Source organism: Cyprinus carpio, chromosome B20 (genome assembly GCF_018340385.1).
Source record: "Cyprinus carpio isolate SPL01 chromosome B20, ASM1834038v1, whole genome shotgun sequence".
NCBI classification, from domain to species: Eukaryota; Metazoa; Chordata; class Actinopteri; order Cypriniformes; family Cyprinidae; genus Cyprinus; species Cyprinus carpio.
Window position 1 is genome coordinate 25,249,579 of NC_056616.1, and position 22,101 is coordinate 25,271,679.

General features: G+C 32.9%; 1 long non-coding RNA gene across 1 annotated transcript in view; it reads left to right on the top strand.

Annotated features, from left to right (window-relative positions):
* The window catches only part of LOC122141061, a 35,509-nt gene extending 14,769 nt beyond the window's left edge, over window positions 1–20,740 (top strand). Inside the window, exons 2-3 of the long non-coding RNA XR_006157520.1 lie at window positions 16,000–16,066; window positions 19,154–20,740. This is a non-coding gene — a long non-coding RNA (uncharacterized LOC122141061). The remainder of the gene's footprint in view (window positions 1–15,999; window positions 16,067–19,153) is intronic.
* The last annotated feature ends 1,361 nt before the right edge of the window (window positions 20,741–22,101 follow it).

Here is a 22,101-nt window from a genome sequence, read left to right on the forward strand (position 1 = left end):
ATGATGATGATGATGATGATGATGATGATGATGATGATGGTCTGCTGTGCTCCTGGAGTCTATGACTATCGACAGCAGCTTCTAGACCGCAGATGTGCTCGTCATCACAAACCACATCCATAGTCACTATAGCATGTGTCAATATAAACACTAGTAATGTAAGGGTGTGTAATAACAGTCATTTCCAGACTTCTACTTCAAGTCTGTTTATAATGCATTATAAGGGTGGTGTTTATAATGCATCATAAGGGTGTTCATATTACAATGCATGATACGCAGAAGGCTATAATTTCAGAAACCAGTTCACATTCAAATTGTAACCAATTCACATTCAATTTGTTGCTTGCTGTCTTTGTAATTATTTCTTTGTAAGCAATTTCTGAGTGTAAATTGATTCAAAGTAAATAAATAATAAATAAATAAAAAATTCCCCCAATTTAATACTTACCAGTTCATACCTTTAAAAAGTATTAATAATTATTTTTAATTATAATAATAATAATAAAAGTGTTTTAATGCATTTCAATTTAAGGTTCAATCATTAATTGTACAATTGTGTAATGTAATCTGATTATAAATCATTATTTAATATCCACAATATGATTAAAAATATTAACTAATTCTAGTCACAATGCCTTTGGCCCATTTTGACATAAAAAAGCATTGTTTTTGGTAATGGAATGTAAGTAAAAGATTATGTAATTATTATTATATCCCCCCCGCCCCCATTTCTTTTTACAATTATTTTTAAGAGATACTGTTTTAACATTTAACTTTAAAATAAAGATTTTTGGGACCTTTATGTATGGAGTACCATAGGTGTCAAAATTTTCTTTTTGTAAAATTATTTATATTTGTGTCAAAAAACTTTTTTTTAAATATATTTAGCCTTTTCCTCATATCTCACACAATTTTGGAGTGAATTTCACTGATGTCCCTGCAGCACAGAAGCAGTCATAAGTAGCACAGGTATATTTGTATCAATAGACAACAATACATTGTATGAGTCACAATTATACATTTCTCTTTTATGACAAAAATCATTAGGATATTAAGTAAATGTCATGTTCCATGAAGATATTTAGTAAATCTCCTACCGTAAATATATCAAAACTTAATTTTTGATTAGTAATATGCATTGCTAAGAACTTCATTTGAACAATTTAAAAGATGATTTTCAAATATTTAAAGGTAATTTCCAAATATTGTCCTCCTAACAAACCATACATTAATGGAAAGCTCATTTATTCAGCTTTCAGATGATGTATAAATCTCACTTTCAACTAATGCACCCTTATGACTGGTTTTGTGCTCCAGGGTCACACATAATCTGAGAATTATGAGTATTAACCCCATTGGAATGAATGTAATTTTATTAAATTCCTTTGAATTTGTAACTCATGATTGCTCCAAATCTATAAACCTTACATATTTATTTAAAATCAAAACAACTTAAGTTTCCAAACAAAATAAATCGATTTTGCTTGCAAAAACATTCACTTTCAGATGAAAAAAAAAAAGTTATCAGTTTTTCATGCTGCAATGGTTCAGCTGACTTAGTTATGAGGGTCAATTTTTTATTTGAAATTTTTTGAAATATTTGGCTGAGATACAACTATTTGAAAATCTGGAATTTGAGGGTGCAAAAAAATCTAAATATTGAGAAAATCATCTTTAAAGTTATTCAAATGAAGTTCTTAGCAATGCATATTACTAATTACTTTTTTTGTTGTAGCCCAAGATGCAAAAATTTGCAACTGAAGAGCGAAACTCCATCTCAGAGTTGCTCCCTCGAGAGGCGACAGAAACATTGCATAGTTCGCTAAACATTCAGTAACCTTCACTAGTTTCTCTCTGTCCATGAGGAATATTTGTGTTTTCAACAGGGAGCAACAAGCAGAACATAAGGAGGTTTATGTTGTGTGTGTGTGTGTGTGTGTGTGTGTTTGGGAAAGGCCGGCGTGAGACGTCGTTAGCATATAGATGTGATTATATGCCGACTGTGGAAAATGGACTTCAAACGTCTCCCTGCACACCTCAGGAGTCACTTAGACATCGCTATCCTTGGAAAATCAAATTAAAGAGCCATTAATTTGTCAAGGTAATCTGGGCTGTCAGGCGCTCTGGAGAATCAATCTCGCAGGACTGCGTTCATCAAGTGTGTGATGCTAGTAGAAGTGAAGCATCATCTAATTAGCATGAGCGGCGAGAGTCGCGGATTTACATGCAAATGTTAATAATCACCAGCCTTACTAAAGTCCAAGAGTAAACACAAAGCTCTGTTCTGTACTAACACACTTACACTGAATCTATATTTATTCTAAAATGAACAGTTTGTGCTCTAAATCCACTGGAGGTCATGTGTTAGCAAGGGCATAGGATTTAGTAGAGCCGATGTTCCTATATCCAACAATATGATCAAACAATTAAATATATGCATTTGTAACCACTGTTGTAGTCATTTCAGCAGCATCCGAAATAGTTCACACCACTGATTATTACATGAGAAGTTAAAGTAAACATGTTAGAAAACTTTCAAGGACTCACATTTAATACATATGTGGAGTAAGAACATATAATAACTAGTGCTGTCAAATGATTAATCGCAATTAATCACATCCAAAATAAGAGTTTTTTCATTCAGTATAATAATTGAAATTGAAATTGAAATTTATGTAATATATCTGTGAGTACTGTGTATAATTTGTATGTATGTATTTATAAACACACACACATACAGTATGTATTTTGAAAATATTTACATCTATTTACACACACACACACACACACACACACATATGTGTGTATTTTTTTATTAGTACTATCAAATGATTAATCGCGATTAATCGCATCCAAAAAAAAGTTTTTGTTTACATAGTTTATGTGTGTGTACTGTGCATATTTATTATGTATACATACTGTAAATACACAACCATGCATTTATATATTTAAGAAAAATGTTACATTTATATATTAAATATATTTATATATAATATAAATTAGATGACTATAAATATAGACGTAAATAAATGTAAATATTTTCAAAATGTATACTGTATGTGTGTGTATTTATATATACATGATAAATATAAACAGTACAAACAGATATATTATGTAAATAAAAACTTTTTTTGAATGCGATTAATCGCGATTAATCGTTTGGCAGCACTAATATATTTATATTCATGTCATTTATATTATATATAAATATATTTAATATATAAACAACACTTTTTTTCTTAAATATATAGATGCATGTGTGTGCATTTATATATACATAATAAATATAAACAGAACACTCATGTATGCTATGTAAACAAAAACTTTTATTTTGGATGCGATTAATCGTTTGACAGCACTAATAAGTACCAAAGTTATATCGATTAGTGAAATATACAATTATATGCTGGGAAATATACAAACATGTCATGCTGTAAAAATGAAGCATTGGCATTATTTTATGGTGAGTTACTGGCAGTTTTTTTGCTTGTTTGTTTAAATTATTCTTTTTTAAAACTGTAAATTTTATAAGATTTTTTTTTTTTTCAACATTTGTTCAAATTGTTAATTATTCTTTTTCAAAACTGTAAATTTAATAGGATTTTTTTTTCCAACATTGTTTCTGTTTTCTTGACTCATTTCGATTTGACTGGATTAAAAATGCAAAATAGTCGTATTTATTTCAGAAATAATAATTGAATGCCTCTTGCTTAATTAAACATGCAACATAATAAGGTCATATGACATACAGTATCATATGATGCTATGTGCAGTTCCAAATACTGTTGTGAAATTGTTAGCAAGCAGTGTATAGTATAGTGCAGTCTGGTGCATCAATTCTCCATATGTAGAGTGTTAAATTGAACACAGTTAGCCAAATGTTAAATAATTCTCATTTTGTCTCCTCACCGTCTCGTCTGAGCTAATGTGTTCTGTAATAAACATTACTGCTGTTAGAAATGCTGCTCATATGGAGAAAAAAGCAATATTGTGGTGTGTTACTACCACAGGCTGCTCATTTGCATGATGTAAATGTACATTCGTAACCATTATGAAGAGTAATTAAAGCATGAGATCTCACAGATGAAATCACACTGTGTTTGTATCAGAATAAATCCAGCTTTTAAACAATTCACGCGTCTTGGCTATAAAGACACAAATCTCACCAAAATGTGCTTAATTGCCATGAAAATGTCTTAAAGCAAAAAATCTGAGCAGTCCCAAAATAGGCTTGATTTTATGACAGATATTTTTTCGTTTGATTGTGGAGTGAGATATAACCTGGACATGTTTTGACAGATTCATGTGAATAATCAGGCGAAACTGTTTCTGAGGAAGACGGTCCTGAGACGTTCATTTTCTTCTTTCTTGCCTTTCCGCTAATGAGCAGGTAAAAGCTTAATTAGCCGTTGATAATGACATGGTTTATTGGTTTATTTTTAAAAGTTTTAAAGTTGCTGTGGGGCGTCTTTCACCACCTGTCAAGCTCTCCTCCAATCACATATGAGCCATTTTGACGGGAAAAAAGCAGCCAGTCGATGTCATTGCCTTACTGATCTGTGTTTTTGTTGTATCTTTGAAATGATGCAGAATCATTGAAGATCAATAAAATGTATGTTTTCTTCAGGTTCCGTGGAAAGATCCTGCTCATGTGTCCACAATAATTAAGCAAAAAGATAGATGCATGTTTCACATGTTTTTTCACTTCCCAACAAACAAAGGAACCTTCTTAGTGCAACCAAAGTGAAGTTCTGCACTGTTAAAGTATTTATAAATATTTAACTTTTTTTCTATTTTCAGTTTTCATTTTAAGTTTAATTACATTTCATGCTTTTTTTCCTAGATCTATATAACTTTGTTTTATTAATTTTATTTTCTAATATTTCTGATTTCCATTTTTTCCTTTGATTTTTGTGTAATATTTATTAGATTTCAGCTTTATTTATACATTTTTTTACATTTTAGTTAATTACAACTCAAGTTTTGCAAAAATGATGTCATTTAGATCCATAATATCTGTAAATTTGTAGTAATTTTAGTACTTCAACGTACTTATTTCAGACATCATTTCTATTTTTCCCCAAGATTAAGTTTTTCACCTAATATCCCTCTGGTATTGTTCATTTGGGAGTCACACACGTGTTGTTCATGGTCAAGACTGACTGGAGGCCATAATCGTATAATTTATTTATTTATTTTTTGTGTGAAATAAATAAACTATATTTAATTTCAATAATGCTTTTCTTTAATATTTTGCATTTTGAGTGTATTTCATGTTACTAATTAATATTCATATCTAAATTATGGACTGTTTTCTGTATAAAATTTAAAAAAAATTATAATTTTTTTTTTAAATGTAATTTAGATTTTTCAAATCAAGTCACACAGCAACAGCTTTCACCGAATTTTGTAACGTTCTGATGAAGTAGTGATTTTTAAAATTTGCAAACAACACCAGAGGGTATTTAGTTTAGTAAAATATTTTTTTTTTTTTATTTTATTTTATTTTATTTATTTTGTAGCATATATTTCATAATATATAATATTTTTATTATGTTTTATAAAATATATATATTTTATAATTTAGTTTTAGTTAACAATAACACTGAGTTCAACAACAAAAAGAGAGTTTATGTGCATAATTTGATGCTTCATTTGTTAATTTCTATTACTTAAACCTAATATATGTATTATTTATTTCTACAGCAACACTTCTAATTTTAAGTTCAAGTGTTATGTATAGTGAAGTGCAGTAGTGAAGCTTTAGTAAAATGGTATAAGGGTGTAGCACTTGATGCAATTTTGTATCAGCCTGAAGTAATGTGCTGGTGCTCTCTTTCTGTGTGTGTGTGTGTGCGCGCGCACACTCATCTCTCAGTAAGTGTAGTGTAAGGGTGAGATGGCCTCTCTGTTTATCAGCTCCATCATCGATCGGTTAAGCACGCTTTGGCCTCTATTGGCATCTCATCAGACGCAGGGGAAAACGCAGGAGTGCAAGAGGTGCAATTAGCGCGTCCCTGGAGCATCAGAGACTGACAGCCAATTGGCTGCGAGGACTGCTGTCATTACATGCCCCATCCATCCAGCGTCCAATCAGATCCCTCCTGCCTTAATTGGCTGTTGGTTCAGATCTGCTAGACCTGCTGTTGATGGATCCGTGAAGTTACACATGAGATGTATGTGAGCGCTGAAGCAGAAAGCTGTGAGTGTTAAACACACTGATTAATACTTCTGTGCTGGTAACAGTGTGTCTTTAGTGTGATTGTGTTTCAGTTTAGTCATGCATCAGTACTGATCAGTTACTACTAAACTGTTACTTGTGGCGTTTGTTCTTCAGACACTTTTGGACTTGTAGTTGCCAAAAACATCCTGACAACTCCCTGGCAACCACCCAAAATACATTAGAACAGCTTAGCAACACCTTGGCAACCGTCTTCCACACCTTAGTAAAGCCTTTAGCACTTTAACAATGGCCACCCTGCAGAACATCTTAGAAACATGCTGGCAACCATCTAAAATACCTTAGTAATACCTTGGCAACCACTTAGAACACTATAGAAACACCCTAGCAACGTCCCAGAATACTTTAGCAACACCCTGGCAACCACTCATAACACCCAAGTATTATAGAATTATACAATAATGCTACTATAGAGTTTTATGTAGTCGGACAACCTTTCTTTTTTTCTACAATTTACCAGAACACTTCAGCAATACCCTGAAAACCACCCAAAAGCACCTTAGCAACGCCCTGGCAACACCTCATAACACCCTAGCCTTATAGCAGTGAGTTTTGTGTGGTCAATCACTCTTTGTTTCTTCCAAACATCACCAGAGCAGTTCAGTAACACCCTGGCAAGAACTCAGAACACCTTAACAACACCCTGGCAACCACCTACAACACCTTAGCAACACCCTGGCAACCACTCAAGTATTATAGAATTATAGAATAATGCTACTATAGAGTTTTATGTAGTCGGACAACCTTACTTTTTTTCTACAATTTACCAGAACACTTCAGCAATACCCTGAAAACCACCCAAAAGCACCTTAGCAACGCCCTGGCAACACCTCATAACACCCTAGCCTTAGCAGTGAGTTTTGTGTGGTCAATCACTCTTTGTTTCTTCCAAACATCATCAGAGCAGTTCAGTAACACCCTGGCAACCACTCAGAACAACTTAACACCCTGGCAACCACCTACAACACCTTAGCAACACCCTGGCAACCACTCAAGTATTATAGAATTATAGAATAATGCTACTATAGAGTTTTATGTAGTCGGACAACCTTACTTTTTTTCTACAATTTACCAGAACACTTCAGCAATACCCTGAAAACCACCCAAAAGCACCTTAGCAACGCCCTGGCAACACCTCATAACACCCTAGCCTTATAGCAGTGAGTTTTGTGTGGTCAATCACCCTTTGTTTCTTCCAAACATCACCAGAGCAGTTCAGTAACACCCTGGCAAGAACTCAGAACACCTTAACAACACCCTGGCAACCACCTACAACACCTTAGCAACACCCTGGCAACCACTCATAAAACTATAGCCTTATAGCAGTGAGTTTTGTGTGGTCAATCACCCTTTGTTTCTTCCAAACATCACCAGAGTAGTTCAGTAACACCCTGGCAACCACTCAGAACAACTTAGCAACACCCTGGCAACCACCTAGAATACCTTAGCAATGCCCTGGCATTAAGACAGTGAGTTTTGTGAGGTCAGGCACCCTTTGTTTCTTCCAAACATCAGCAGAGCAGTTCAGTAACACCCTGGCAACCACTCAGAACAACTTAGCAACACCCTGGCAACCACCTAGAATACCTTAGCAATGCTCTGGCATTAAGACAGTGAGTTTTGTGTGGTCAGACACCCTTCGTTTCTTCCAGAAATCACCAGAACACTTTAGCAATGCTTGTCAACCAATGTGAACTCCTTAGTAACGCCCTGACAACCATCCACAACAACTTAGCAACGCCCTGGCAACCACTTATTACACCCTAACATTATGGCAGTGAGTTTTGTGTGGTCAGAAACCCTTCATTTCTTACAAAAATCTCCAGAGCAGTTCAGTAACACCCTGGCAACCACCAACAACACCTTAGCAACACCCTGGCATAGTTTTGTGTGGGCAAATTCCTCTTGTTTCTTTCAAGTATATAAAAAAATCTAGTCAGTTCAGATAATCTTTTATAGATTATTCAGATGTTTGTCATGACGAATATATTATAATTGTTGTAATCAGTAATCCTAATCAACATTGATGTACTGTATGTTGCTGTGTGTGTAAAGAGTCAGTTTGGTTTCAAAGGAAACCCTCAGAAGTCTGAATAAACTATTGTTTGTTGCCTGGATCTGGAGCTCTTCTTGATTCTCACTGAAATGCAGTTTGAAAGCGTGTTTGGTAATTGTGAGCGTGAGCTCGTGAAATCAATCCAGCAGACTGAAGGGAAATGACACCGTCTTGATGGATTTCCATGTCTGCTCGGCACTAGAAACGGATGAACGGAGAACTGCAAAACGGTGTCACAAGAAGAACGGGATAAACTGTGTCTCCCTCCTTCAAGGCTAAAAATAGATCTTAAAGGCGAAGGAAGCAGCTCTTTGGATGTTCAGATGATTTCTGGTCTCCATGTTTAATGTTTCAGATCCGTAATCCTACAGTATGTGTGTGAACTAGTAATAATGATGCTTGTCTGTTATTATTAATGCCTGAAATCTTCAGATTCATACACTTGAGCCCATGGAGGCTACTGGAGACGAGCAAAGAGAGCGTGTGTTAGGGATATTCCAGCGATTGTTAATTGGTCAGGATCGAGGTGAAGGTGGCTGGAATGATGAAGAGGGATTTCTTGTCAGTGTTCGTCTCATTGGGAACATCTTTCTTGTCGATCGGTGGTCCGGCTGACTCAGGCCGAGACGTCTCTACAGGCGTATTGATTTTTAACATCAAAATCAGGAGCTCCTGAAAGTTTCATGGCTTGAGCTGCAAATAGAACTTGTGTTGTGTGGAAGAAGAACTTCCAGTGATCAGAAGCTTTCTTCAAAATACAGTTTTTAAAGCAGTTCGACTACAATCACTATTGTTTAAAAATAGTGAAATAAATGCACGAAGATGTAGATTAATGCAAACAGTCTTTAATAAATCCACACAAGGGTAAATCCACGACAGAACGGAATCTTTATATATATATAAATTCATTCAAGATGAATAGAAAGTTCAAAAGAACAACTTTTATTAGAAATATGACCAATTTAATGTGTCCTTGATGAATAATAATAAAAAAAATTTATCTTAAAAAAAAAAAAAAAAACTTAAACTAAAACCCTAAACCTTCGAACATTTCAACTTTTTATATTATTATTATTATTCTTTTTTATTATTATTAGTGGTCCCTCCAGCAATATTTAAATCTCATTTTGGTGTTTAAGAAGAAACATATGAAATGAAGTGTAAATAAAGCAGTTCAAAAGGGGGTTGACTAAAACCGGTGCGGTTAGATCGTTCTGTTTCTGTTCCGATCAGCTGGTGGCTGATTTAACGCTTAATTGACTGACAGCTAATTGCACCACTGGCAGATTTGAAGCATTGCTGTTTCCACGACTAAAGGAGCTGACATCACCGGAGGGAGGCTGCTGGAAACCCAGACCGCATCCAAAATTAGCCGTATTAAAGTGTGACCACACGTCTGATGACAGCTTCATAACACATCAGCTCCAGATATTGACACGGCCGGAGAGAATCTCAGACTTTATCACACTCTACATAATGAATCTGAGGGAAAAATCTGAATTAAATATACATACACTCGCATCAAAAGTGCCAGTGAAGACATGAATAATCTTACAAAAGATTTCTATTTCAAATAAATGCTGTTCTTTTGAACTTTTTATTTATCTGTGAATCCTGAAAAATAAAGTTTGTGTGTGTTTTTGTTGTTTTATTGTGCAGCACAACTGTTTTCAACATTGATAATAATCAGAAATGTTTCTCAAGCAGCAGATCATCATATTAGAATGATTTCTGAAGATCATGTGACACTGAAGACTGGAGTAATGATGCTGAAAATACAGCTGCACATCACAGAAATAAATTACACTTTAGAATATATTCACATAGAAAACACTTTTATTAAATTGTAATAATATTTCACAATTTTTCCTGTATTTTTTAACAAATTAAACAAAAGAGACTTTCAAAAACATTAAAATGTTTATGTAAAGCCTTTATATATTACATCATGAAATATTTGTAATGCATCAAATATACCTTGTTATGCCTCCTATAATGTATTGTATGATCTTATGAATAATTGTAATCTCATTTATAATGCATTGTGTTACAGAAAGTATATTGCATAATATATAATGCATCATAATGTAAATTCATAAATATCTTTATAATGCATTATACATAAAGGCTTTAAGTAAACTCTTACTGATGTTTCTTTAGATTGTAATCTTACGCAGAAAGCATCATCAAATTAGCCAAACTATATTTAATGAACGAGTACACAGAGGTCAGGAGTTTGTGAATGATTGAATTCTGTGGGAACCTGCTGTGTTTTCTGCGGGCTGGAGTCTGATTTGTCAGGAAGGGCTGAAATTATACTGCAGTTTCCAGCCAGAAGATAATTCACATTTTAATAAACATAAGCAGCTTCAAAGCAGGCGCTCGTGATGGACCGCATGCAAGGACATTCCACATGCAATCTTTCAGAAATCCACGTCGTGCAAACGCACATGCGACGCAAACACTCACTGACACGTGCATTATTGATGCTCTCCGCTCACAAGACTGAAACACAGAAATGATCTGATGAATAAATGATCAGCTGATGATCACAGCGAACCGAGGAAAAACACTGCAGATCTGCTCCAAAATATAGTCAGCTGAACTAGAAGCATCACAAATACAGTCTGAGCATGAAGCCTGTTTGCAAATGCATGCATCAGCATTAAAACCCCGTCCTCTGAGCATTAAATGTGTCCTTCTTGGAGAAACTAATCCTTGTGTGAAGGACGCAGGGGAGATCGAGGTACAGGCTTCATGTCTGAAGAGTATCTGCGATGGCTCATAATAATGCCTGCTTAGACATCTAATAAAACCAAAATAAAACCAAAATTGAATACATTTAGTCCAAACTCTTTTTGCTTTTTCTTCCTGTTCATGTTTCTGTATGAGTTGATTCAGCAGGGAAGGTAGCTGAAATGTACAAAATGTAATGTACATGTTTTAATTTTTTTAATGAACTTTTTGTAGGACAAAGGGTTCAAAATTTGGTTGTGTTTTTGTAATTTGTATTTTTTTTCAAATATGTCTATATCATTTTATAGTTTAGTTTTAGTTATTTTGGAACATCAAGTTAAATTAAAATGGGAAATAATGCCTTGGCAACGAGCTGAAATAAAATGTTTTATTCCATTATTAATATTTTTCATTTCAAGCAAAGTATTTTTTATTTTTTTTTTTTATTTGAGTTTTAGTTTCAGTTTTAGTTAACTATAATAACCATGGTGGTTACAAAATAAAATATATTCTTATTACTGTGAAACAATTACAAATTAATTTTCAATTTTCTTTTAATTAAAATGCACTACAGTGAATGATAACATGATTTAAACTTACAAGTGTTTCTTAAAATATTTTATTAATGATTTATATTTTTTAATTATTATTATTATTAGGCCTATTTGCATTACATTAATGATAACACAGCCCTGCATCATTTGAAAAATTATGATTTGCAAAAAAGGCCTAATGTGAGCCAATTTGTTGATGAGAAACATATCAATAAAAAAAAATCACCCAATAAATAAATAAATAAATAAATAAATAAATAAATCACAAACATCAATTTTTTCCCCCATAAAATAAGAATGGAGATTTTTTCAAATTATATATATACAGCTATTTTTTTATATATATATTTATATATATATATATATATATATATATATATATATATATATATATATATATATACACATATATATATATATATATATATACACGGTGTATATATATATAAGAACTTCAAAGATATATAAGATTCAAAATATTAGGATTAAAACGTTATTTAAAGGTTACAAAAAGTTGTTGTTTTGTAACAACATTCTTAATTTCTCACCCAAAATATTACGTCAGCTGAACATTAATTTTTAATATTCAAAGAACGTTGAAATGTCGAGTTTTCATCTTGTGCTTAAAACGTTATTTAAAGGTTACAAAACTTTTTAGGACATTCAAGAAGTAGCTACAAACGAGGGCTTTCTATGAACCTTAAAACGTTCCATAAGCGTTGGCCTCGGGTCGAGCAGCGCTGATTAACGAGGTTCAGGTGCGTCTCTGTGTTTGTTGTAGAGGTCTGATAGCGCACCTCATCACGTCTGCTCCTCTGTGGACTTCACTCTACCCCGCAGCACAATCCTCGGCCGTTCACCCTCAGATGAAAGTTTCTCTGAAGGGTGAACGTGGATGGGAAGCAGCTTGTTAAAACACAGGAGGGAAGAGCTGTTTCTGGAGCCGTCACACAAGCAGCAGCTGGGAACTAATGATTCTTTAATTGAGCCGCTTTCGCTTTCGTTCGTACCTGATGGATCCGTGATAAAGCTCGTCATTAAGCTCCTCATCAGTCTCTCTCTCTGAGAGCAGATCATTGTTTCCTGCGCTGATGACGCGTCTCTGTTGATCTGAATGGAGCTGATGGGAACGCTTCGCATTCAGACGCTTGTTGGGCCGTAATTGTGCTAAACAAACCATTCATTCAGTCAAACTCTTATTTTTTCAACTTGTTCAGTTTCAAGGTTTTCATGATTCTGTAGGAGCTGGGTATGGTAGGAGGAAGACTGAAATGGACATGTTTTTAACCATAAAATCAACAGAAAAAAAGCTTTTTTATATAGGTCATTAAATTTAGGTTATTATTTTTAAATAACGTACAGTAATCACAAAAGATGTCCTCATTAATTACATTTTTAAATTCTAATATTGTTATTAAATAAGTTTAAAGGTAATAAGTAAATTTCATTTAATTTCATTTCATTTTATTGGAGGATAACCCCTTGAGATGAAAACATCTCATTTTCTAGGGGGTCCTCAAGATAGCACCAAACACTTACACACTTGCACATAAAGCTCTTCCTCACAACCAACCACCCCAACCTGTCCCAACTCTGTCCAAAGTGTATTCACATAAACAGTATAGTATGATATAAAGATATTACAGGAGAGAACCATATTTGACGAAGCCAAATATGTAAAACCTACAGGTTTTATATATATTTATTTATTTATATATATATATATATATATATAAAACCTACCTATACATACATATACAAAAATACATATATACACATACATACACATATGCACGCAAACAAATATGCATACATAATCTCTTACATCCAGGTCATACAACAGGGAAACATTTACATTGGTCACAGGATTGCAAGTAAGTTAAAAGGGCTGACTTAAAGAGTGGAAAGGAAGAGATGGACCTTAAGGAACAAGGTAAGCTGTTCCAATCAGATGGGGCTTTAAATTTAAAAGCACGTCTTCCGATTTCTTTAGATATATTTGGGACAGAAAAAAAGAGATGATCAAGGTAAATGCTAGCATGATTATACTTACAACTTTTACAATTAGTTAATTAATTTATTTATTTTTGCAACTGCATTTCCAGTAATTTTCAGTTTAATATTATATAAATGGTATCATTTCAGTGTATTTTTGCATTAATGATAATTAGGAAACAAATTTGCTTAATTTTCAAAACGTCACTATATATACGTGTGTGTGTGTGTGTGTGTGTGTGTGTGTGTGTATATATATATATATATATATATATATATATATATATATATATATATATATATATTATATAATGTGCAAAAACATGGTCAAATTGTAAAATGTTGTCTTCAGCTTGGTGGCAGTTTTATTCTTATTTATTTTTGCATTTTGTCAAATTATAATTGGGGAAAATGTGCTGAATAGTAAAAAAGTCACAATGTGCAATATAAATAAGTAAAGTCAGACTTTAAAACATCAAAACAGTTTTATTTAGAATAATTTTTGTTTTGTATTATTTCAGTTGTATGCCAATTGTTGTTACATTATTGATAACTGGGGAAATGTGCTTAATTGTCAAAAGTCTCAATGTGCAATGTCTTTATTTCAGTTTGATGATATGTAATATAATTAAAATTTTTATTATTTATTTTTTGCTGTGATGTAACCTGGATATTTCTTGACAGGTTTAGTGAGAGCGATGCATTGCATCAGTTTTACATCTGAAACACCTGCTGTCATCGACAGAACATTGTCCCGCTGTCCAGTGTTCAGACTCTGTCTTCTTGTATTATTCCTGAGCCGCTCCATGAGCCTGAGATCTGCTTTAGTGTTCTGAGTCTCAGTACATCTAGATAATGCATGACTTCTGCTGCTTCTGCGACCCTCGCTGACCTGCTAAAATAATGCTAAATATACGGCAAGAAGCTTTGAAAACACACCGAACTTTAATGATTAAAAGTATTTCTGCACACATGCATGCATGCACTGTATTTTGTATGTCAATTTTTAATTTTAATAAAATTTTATTTAACTCACTTTATGCATACTTGTATGCATTTTATTTTGCACATCTTCTTTTGTTTTTTAATTTAATTTTAATTTAATTTATTTAATGCATACATCTTTCTATTTTTTAATTTAATTTTATTTACTGTTTATGCACACATACATTAATTAATTCTCTGCATGCATGCATTCTATTTTGCATGTGTATTTTTTTTACTCTATTTTATTTGCTTCATTTATTTCTGTGTGTATGCATGCATTCTTTTCTGTCTATTTTTATTTATTTTATTTTTTAAATTTAATGTTTTTTTTTTTTTACCCCATTTATTTCTGCACACATACATGCATGCATTCTGTTTTTATTTGATTTGATATGTTCAGTGAAGTCTCTTGAAATATGAAGGAACAGCCTCTGAAAGCCTGTCTGGATTGTTTATACTTGTATGTCATTCATTCTTTGATCTAAAAGTAAAAGTACCATGGTAAAGGACCCATAAATAGCTGTTTTTCTAGTCTCTGTCACTGTACGCTGCAGTAATGCAGTGCTGCGCTTGTTGCCATGGCTCTGCATGCAGCAGACGCTTTGACGGCACTGATACAGACGAGCTTTTATCCTCCTCTGGACGTGATTGTAGGAGATTATGTGCCACATTAATTACTTTCCATCTTAATGGCTCTCTTTATAATAGGACAATTACTGTAAAATTGAAAATGTTCTTTCACTGAATGAAAACTCGTGGTCGGTGCGAGTGCGTGTGTGTGTGGAGGTGTTGTGAACATGTGTATATTGTGTTCTTTATTTCCTTTTCATGTCCTGATTTTAATTTAGAACAACAACACAAACCCACACGATGCAGCTGTTTCGCTCACAAACTGTGCAAACCTGAAATCTGTTCAATTAAATAAACAGACAAAAAAAATAAAAAAATAAAATAAGAGCCTTAATAAGAAAGAAACAAACCTTAATATGAATATAATACACTGTATTAATGTGTTAGTTTTAATTTATTATAAAATATAATTTTTGTTCATTATATAATGTTTTATTATTTTTTAAATAAAAATGTATTATTTTAAAAATATTTATGCAAATTATTTTATTATTTTTTATGTTATTTGGTATTTTATAAAATGTTTTTATTTTTTTATTATGCATTTATTTTAGCAAATGTTATTTATTTTATCAAATATAACTTTATTGTTATAACTTATATTAAAAATTGTGTTATTTAATTTAATGTGGCAACATTTAATTTGACCTAAAAATGTGAAGTTTGGGTTTAGGTTGGTTGTGTGTGTGTTTTTTGTTGTTGTTAAATACTTTGCAGAGCTCAGAAGCTTGTGTATAACATTATCATAGTCTCTCAGATGCTGTGAATCAGCTTTACACACATTCATTATTATTTTACAGACAGGACAATCCCAGAATGCATTGCACAAAATCCACTGAAGATGGAAGAAATGTTGATTATATATAGGTGCGTATATTTCTTTCTGAGATGTATTGATAAAATGTGCTATCTAATTTAAAAATAGACTATTTTATTAACCGTCAGTGTGCTGTTTTATGTTTATTAGTCTACTGTGTTGTTTTCTCAGTCACATGACCAGGGTTATTTATGATTTATTTATTAGAAGTGTGTTTTATGTTTTAGAAGCATTGTTTTATTATTGCGATGTTTTTAAACACTTGTTGAGATGTTCATATTGAAATGAATTTCAAACTTGTGTTGAGAGTCTTCTGTAATGTCCAGCTAACGAGGAACCTTGGCACAACGTCTTGGCAATGTTCTCTCCACGTTCTTCCAGTAACATTCAATCCAAGTTATCTGGTTCTTTTAAAACATTCTCAAAACATTATTCTTGGAACAGCATTTTAGTCAAACATTCGTCTAATGCTTTTTAAATGTTACTACTTGTTCAGAACGTTCCGAGAATATTAAAAACTAACATTCTTATAACGTTTGCAAAATGATACAATGTAACATTCCTTTAACATTCACATAACCAAGAAAATTATTTTCTTTTTTTTTTTCTTAGCTGGTTAGTTGCACTCAGTTTGCATGAAGAAATGTTGAGCCTTTCAAGTTGAAACAGAAGATTAAATGTAATATTTTAGGATGTTTGCAGTGCAGTCTCATATTAAGTAACATTCTAGAATATATTAACTGAAACTGACACAAAACTAACTTCATATTTATTACTTCATATGTAAATACTTGCTTTATTTTTGGCCAGATAGCTTCAGTTTTACCTGTTAGTTTGCTTTACAAAAATCAGGCAACCGGTTTCTAAACTTGTTAAAATTTCCAGCGAGTCTTTCAAATCAGTCCCTAATGAGACTACAGCATGCTGTCTATGTAGACGGTGAGATGGCTCTCTACTAATATCTTGTCTGAAGTTTTTGACCCATGAACACTGAATCAAACTCATTCGGATCTTTCTCCTCGGATTATTTGTCTGTTTTTCACGTCACAGGACTGAGTGAGTTTTGACTGACAGGACGATATCTGCTATAAATCCCTAGAAAGTAAGCATGGATCGGCGTGCTGTTTAATTTCTGTTGCTGGCTGTTGGGACGGTGACAGTCTGAGACTGATATTAGGACAGTACAGTATATTACAGCGTCTGGAAGTGTAAAACTCATAAAACCATGAACACAAAGAAGCTCAAAGGTTTCAAGATGTTTCATGTTTCGATATGAAATGTGGCATTATGGGATTGCATTTGATACAGATATTTGATTTTAAGATGTTTCTCTTCAAGGAACGTGGTGTCCATAATTACACAGGTGCTAAAAAGTTTGGGAATAAAACATCAAGGCTGCTTTTATTTAATAAAAAATACAGTGAAACTTTTGAAATATTATTAGAATTTGAAATAGCTGTTTTCCATGTGTGTGTATATGTGTATATATTATAAAATGTTATTTATTCCTGTGTTCAAATCTAAATTTGCACCATTATTACTCTGTTTATATACTGCTTAGAAATTTTGCACAACCCTCTGCTTTTTTTTATTAGTATGTAGTTTGCTTTTCGATCACTCCTATACAGCAAAAATAATAATTAATTAAATAAATAAAAGATAAAAGGAAAAAAAAGAATAAAGAATCTAATACATACATACATATATTTCAGAATATGCAATAAAATGCCCCAAAAATGTATTTGCTAAAATTACAAATTATTATTAAATTATTTTAATAAGTCAATGTTTTAATAAAACATTATTAAATCAATATAAATCTATATTTGATGGCTATTTAATCCACATTTGCATTTATCCAAAATGTAGGCTACTGTAAGATTAGAAATATATTTTCTTGCCCCTAAAACACATTTTAAAATGTATTTTGGCATATGAAGGTTAAAACTAAATATATTTAAAATTTCAAAAATATATTTCATTGAGCTTCACCGTTTACAGAATATACATAGCATATATATTAAATATATTTAGCTTATTTAATTTTTTTTTTTTTTTTTTTTTTTTTTTTTTTTTTTTTTTTTTTTTTGCTGAATGGGCTGGGTAAAGTAGAAAAGAATGACGATTATTGATCATCTCCAATCTGCATGTCTATAATCTGAAGAGAATCTGATGTTTTTCAGTGAATTGAGCAGATATGATTAGAAACACAGATTGTCTGTGAATGAAGACATTGTCACAGTTACAGACACATTAGTCTGTAAAGAAGCATCTGGAAAGTACATGGTGCATGTAATGCGTTCTCAGCCGCTCGTTCCCTGAGAGAGACGTGGATCTCAGACGCCGCAAAACACATCCTGTTTATATTCATAAAGAAGATGTTTTCAGAATCTTTCAACAAAATCAAATGCATTTTTCTGCATTTCTAGTCTTTTCTGTGGATGCCATATACTTGAAATAATTCACATCTCACAATCCAATCGAGTGAAAGTCCAGCAATGCAGAGGTTTGTTTCGTCTGAAAGCTCATGGAATTCCCAACTAACAACAACAACAACAACAAAAGTTTTGTGAATGTTGTGAAAGCGTTATTCCTGAATGTTCTTTGGATGTTCAAAGTGCCCAGTTTTTAAATGTAACATCTTTAAATGTTACAAAGGAAACATGAACAGAATGTTTCATTGTATCATTCATTTTTGTTACTCTTGGGTGTTCTCTGAACAATCTGAAAGTAACGGTTTAAACACATCAGACAAACATATAACTAAAATGTTTCAGAACAATATTGGATGATGTATAAATAATGATTTTGGGCTGACATTTATTAAAGACCAAACGTTCCATTAATGTTACTGGAAGACCGTTTATTCATGACTCTAAAAGAACCTTGATAGAATGTTTGAAAATGTTTCCTGTTAGCTGGGTTGATTAATACAGTTACATTCATGAATTAAGCAGAAGGTTTTATCCAAATTGACTTGCATTGCATTCAAGATAAATATCTTATCAGTTCACTTATTTCCTGGGATTCGAACCCATGATCCTGGTGTTGCAAGCACCATGATCTAATGTATGAGCTGAAGGAATAATGCGATTAATAAACATGATTTGTGCTGATATTTGTGTATTTCTGTGCAGACGGAGCAGCTGATCCCTCAGACGCAGATGTGATTCAGTGGCGCTTAAAGAAGACAACGAATCATGTGAGGAGCAGAGACACAAGTGAGAGATCAACAAAATAAAAACAATTATTGTTGTTCCTCTGAAACTTAAGAGTGAATCTCAGAAAGACATGCCAAGGTCGCATTTCACCTCAATTATTTCTCAATTATTTCTCAAGGGCATTCAAGGACAAGGAAGTACTTATTTCTCTAATGAGTCATTTTTATCTAGTGTATTATTTCTTATATTTCCTTTTCAAGCTAAAAACTGTATGTTACAAAAATTGAAAACTCCCAATTTCATGTTGTTTGTCTCTTGTAAAGATGTTTGGACACCCAAGGATGTGTAACTGTATTTGTCAGTTTTGGAGGAGAGGATTTTCATGGATTATCAGACTCAGGCCTCGAGGACCTGTTATTGAACAGTGAAAGTAAAGCTTCTGGAAACAAACGCTCCTCAAAAGATCCTGATGATCAGATTTGAGACTCTAAAACATGATTGATGGAGAATCAAGTAAAGCTGAGCTGCTTCAGTCTGGAGATATTACTGCAGTTATTCTGACCTTTACTTGATCAAAACCAGTCAAGATTTGATACAAGAAGCATTTCTACAATCACACTAAAAGAGCTTTTACTGGATAAAAACTTGAACGACAACATAACAAAGTTTGATTATTTTAGAGACCTTAGAATTTAAGTCAGATATGATGCAGCAGCTTTAAAGGTTCAGAGGAAATGTTAACAAGCTATTTTTCTCTAAATGGAATTGAAAATAAATGACGGACTCACGAGTCTGTGGGAGTCTGAGTGATGTATGCAAAAACTGTGGGATGAAACGAATGCTAATCATCTCCAAACTAGTGGACAAACAAACTTGGATAAGTATGAATTGCAGCATTGCAGATATTTATTTCTTCCCAAAGAAAAGCAGTGAAATAGCACTCAGGCTGAGTCCATAAATCATAAAGAGTGGAGCTGAATGTTCCAGAAGCTGCTAGGGAACTGAGGAATGTAAAGCTCATCTGATTATCTATTTATTACCAAACACTGGTGGATCTGCTGTGCTTACAGTAGTGCTGAGAGCAGCGGCGTGGACTTGGACGATCTCTCGGGCGGCTCACTTGTCACATGCGTCCGGCTCCGTGGGTTCAAGAAGGAGCTCTGCTTTTGCTGAGGATTGATGAGATGATACGGATTGATCTCACGCCGTCGTGTCCTACTGGACGGCAAGCCGGTGGAGACAATGGTGCTGGAGAAAGCAGTAGTTCAGGCAAAAATAAACCTGCTGTTTCAGACTGAAACTGTACAAACAGACATGAATGCAGACGCTTCAGTCTACTGCGTGCATGATCAGTTTCATGCGGTTTTGTGAATGTCGTGATGCATTTCATTCACTCTCTTTCAGCTCAGCTACTGTCTTCACAAGTAGTGCGAGTTATGAAATAATAGTATGCATTGTACTGTAATGTATTACTTTTAAAAGTAACTTTCCCCAACACTTATCTTCACAGAGCTACAGTTAAACTGTTGAAATGTTTATATCTAGTATACCTGGTTATTAAACAAAAATAAAAAAAGGTAATTTAGATTTTTTTTTCTCTCACACAATTCCTAATTTTCTCACAATTCTGACTTTTTTTTTTTTAAATAAGAATTCCTATGAGGAAAAAAAAATCAGAATGGCAAGATGTAAACTCACAATTCTAAAAAAGCAAAGATAGAATTTTTAAATGAAAACATTGCAATTTATTCATTCTCTGGCACAAACAAGAAACAAACAATTGCAAGAATTACTAAATATTGTAGAAACTTAATTTTCTGTAAAGTTGCTTTGCATCGATTTGTATCGTGAAAAGCACTATACAGATAAACTTGAACTGAATTGAATAGAATTGAAAGATTATGAACAACAATTTTAAACTCCAAAATCTGAGGAAAAAAGACAAAATTGCAAGATACTGTATAAACTCATAATTCTGAGAATAAAAGTCTTGTGAGATGAAAAGTTGCAATTACCTTTTTTCTTTGGCAATAAATAAATAATAATTGCTAGATGTAAACTCAGAATTCAGAGAAAAAGGCTGAATTGCGAGAAACTGTTTTGCAATTTTAAGAAAAAGTTTGCAATTACATTTTTACATATTTTTATTCCATAAAAAAAAGCTTCCCTAAGAAAACTGAAAACTTACAAATAGACCAAAAAAAAAAAAAAAAAAAAGATTCATCCATATGACTTGTGAGCTATATTCAGTCTTCTGAAGGCATGTGATAGTTTTGTATGCAGCTCTAATATCATATAAAAACCTGTCAGCAGCCAGCAGGTTTGATGTCAGTGATGTTTGATGTATTTGACATGATTTATTAACAAGTGTATTTCATTTGAAATCTTCAGCTGAGGGGAACTTTTGCAATGACAACAAAGACTATTCTCTCACACAGTATCATGACTTCAGTCTTGAATTATAGTGCATGAGACATATGAACTACTGATTAGAAAGTTTTATTCCTCTCTCTCATTTTATTTTAATATGTCAACCAAACAAGAATTTTGTACCAATGTTCAGATGTCTGGAAATGTATGCAAATTAATGCATGTTTAAGTAAGTAATGCATCATTTGCATATTTAACATTTCAGAAAACTTGTAATACAAAACAATTGTCTTAATGTCCTGTGAATAATCAACTGGGATTTGTTTTCTATCTGATTCACCTGTAGTGTACTAGTTTTTCCTTTAATATCCCACAGTTAAAAATATCAGCATACATGTTTGAAAAGACACGATGGTGAATAAAAAAGAACATCATTTTTATTTGTGCATGAACTTCTGGTCTTATGATGCATCGGCTTGCAGTGATTTAATAGCTGTCAGAGTCAAGACACTTTTAGACGTTTAGTGTCTCAGTGGCATTTGCTACTTGCTTGG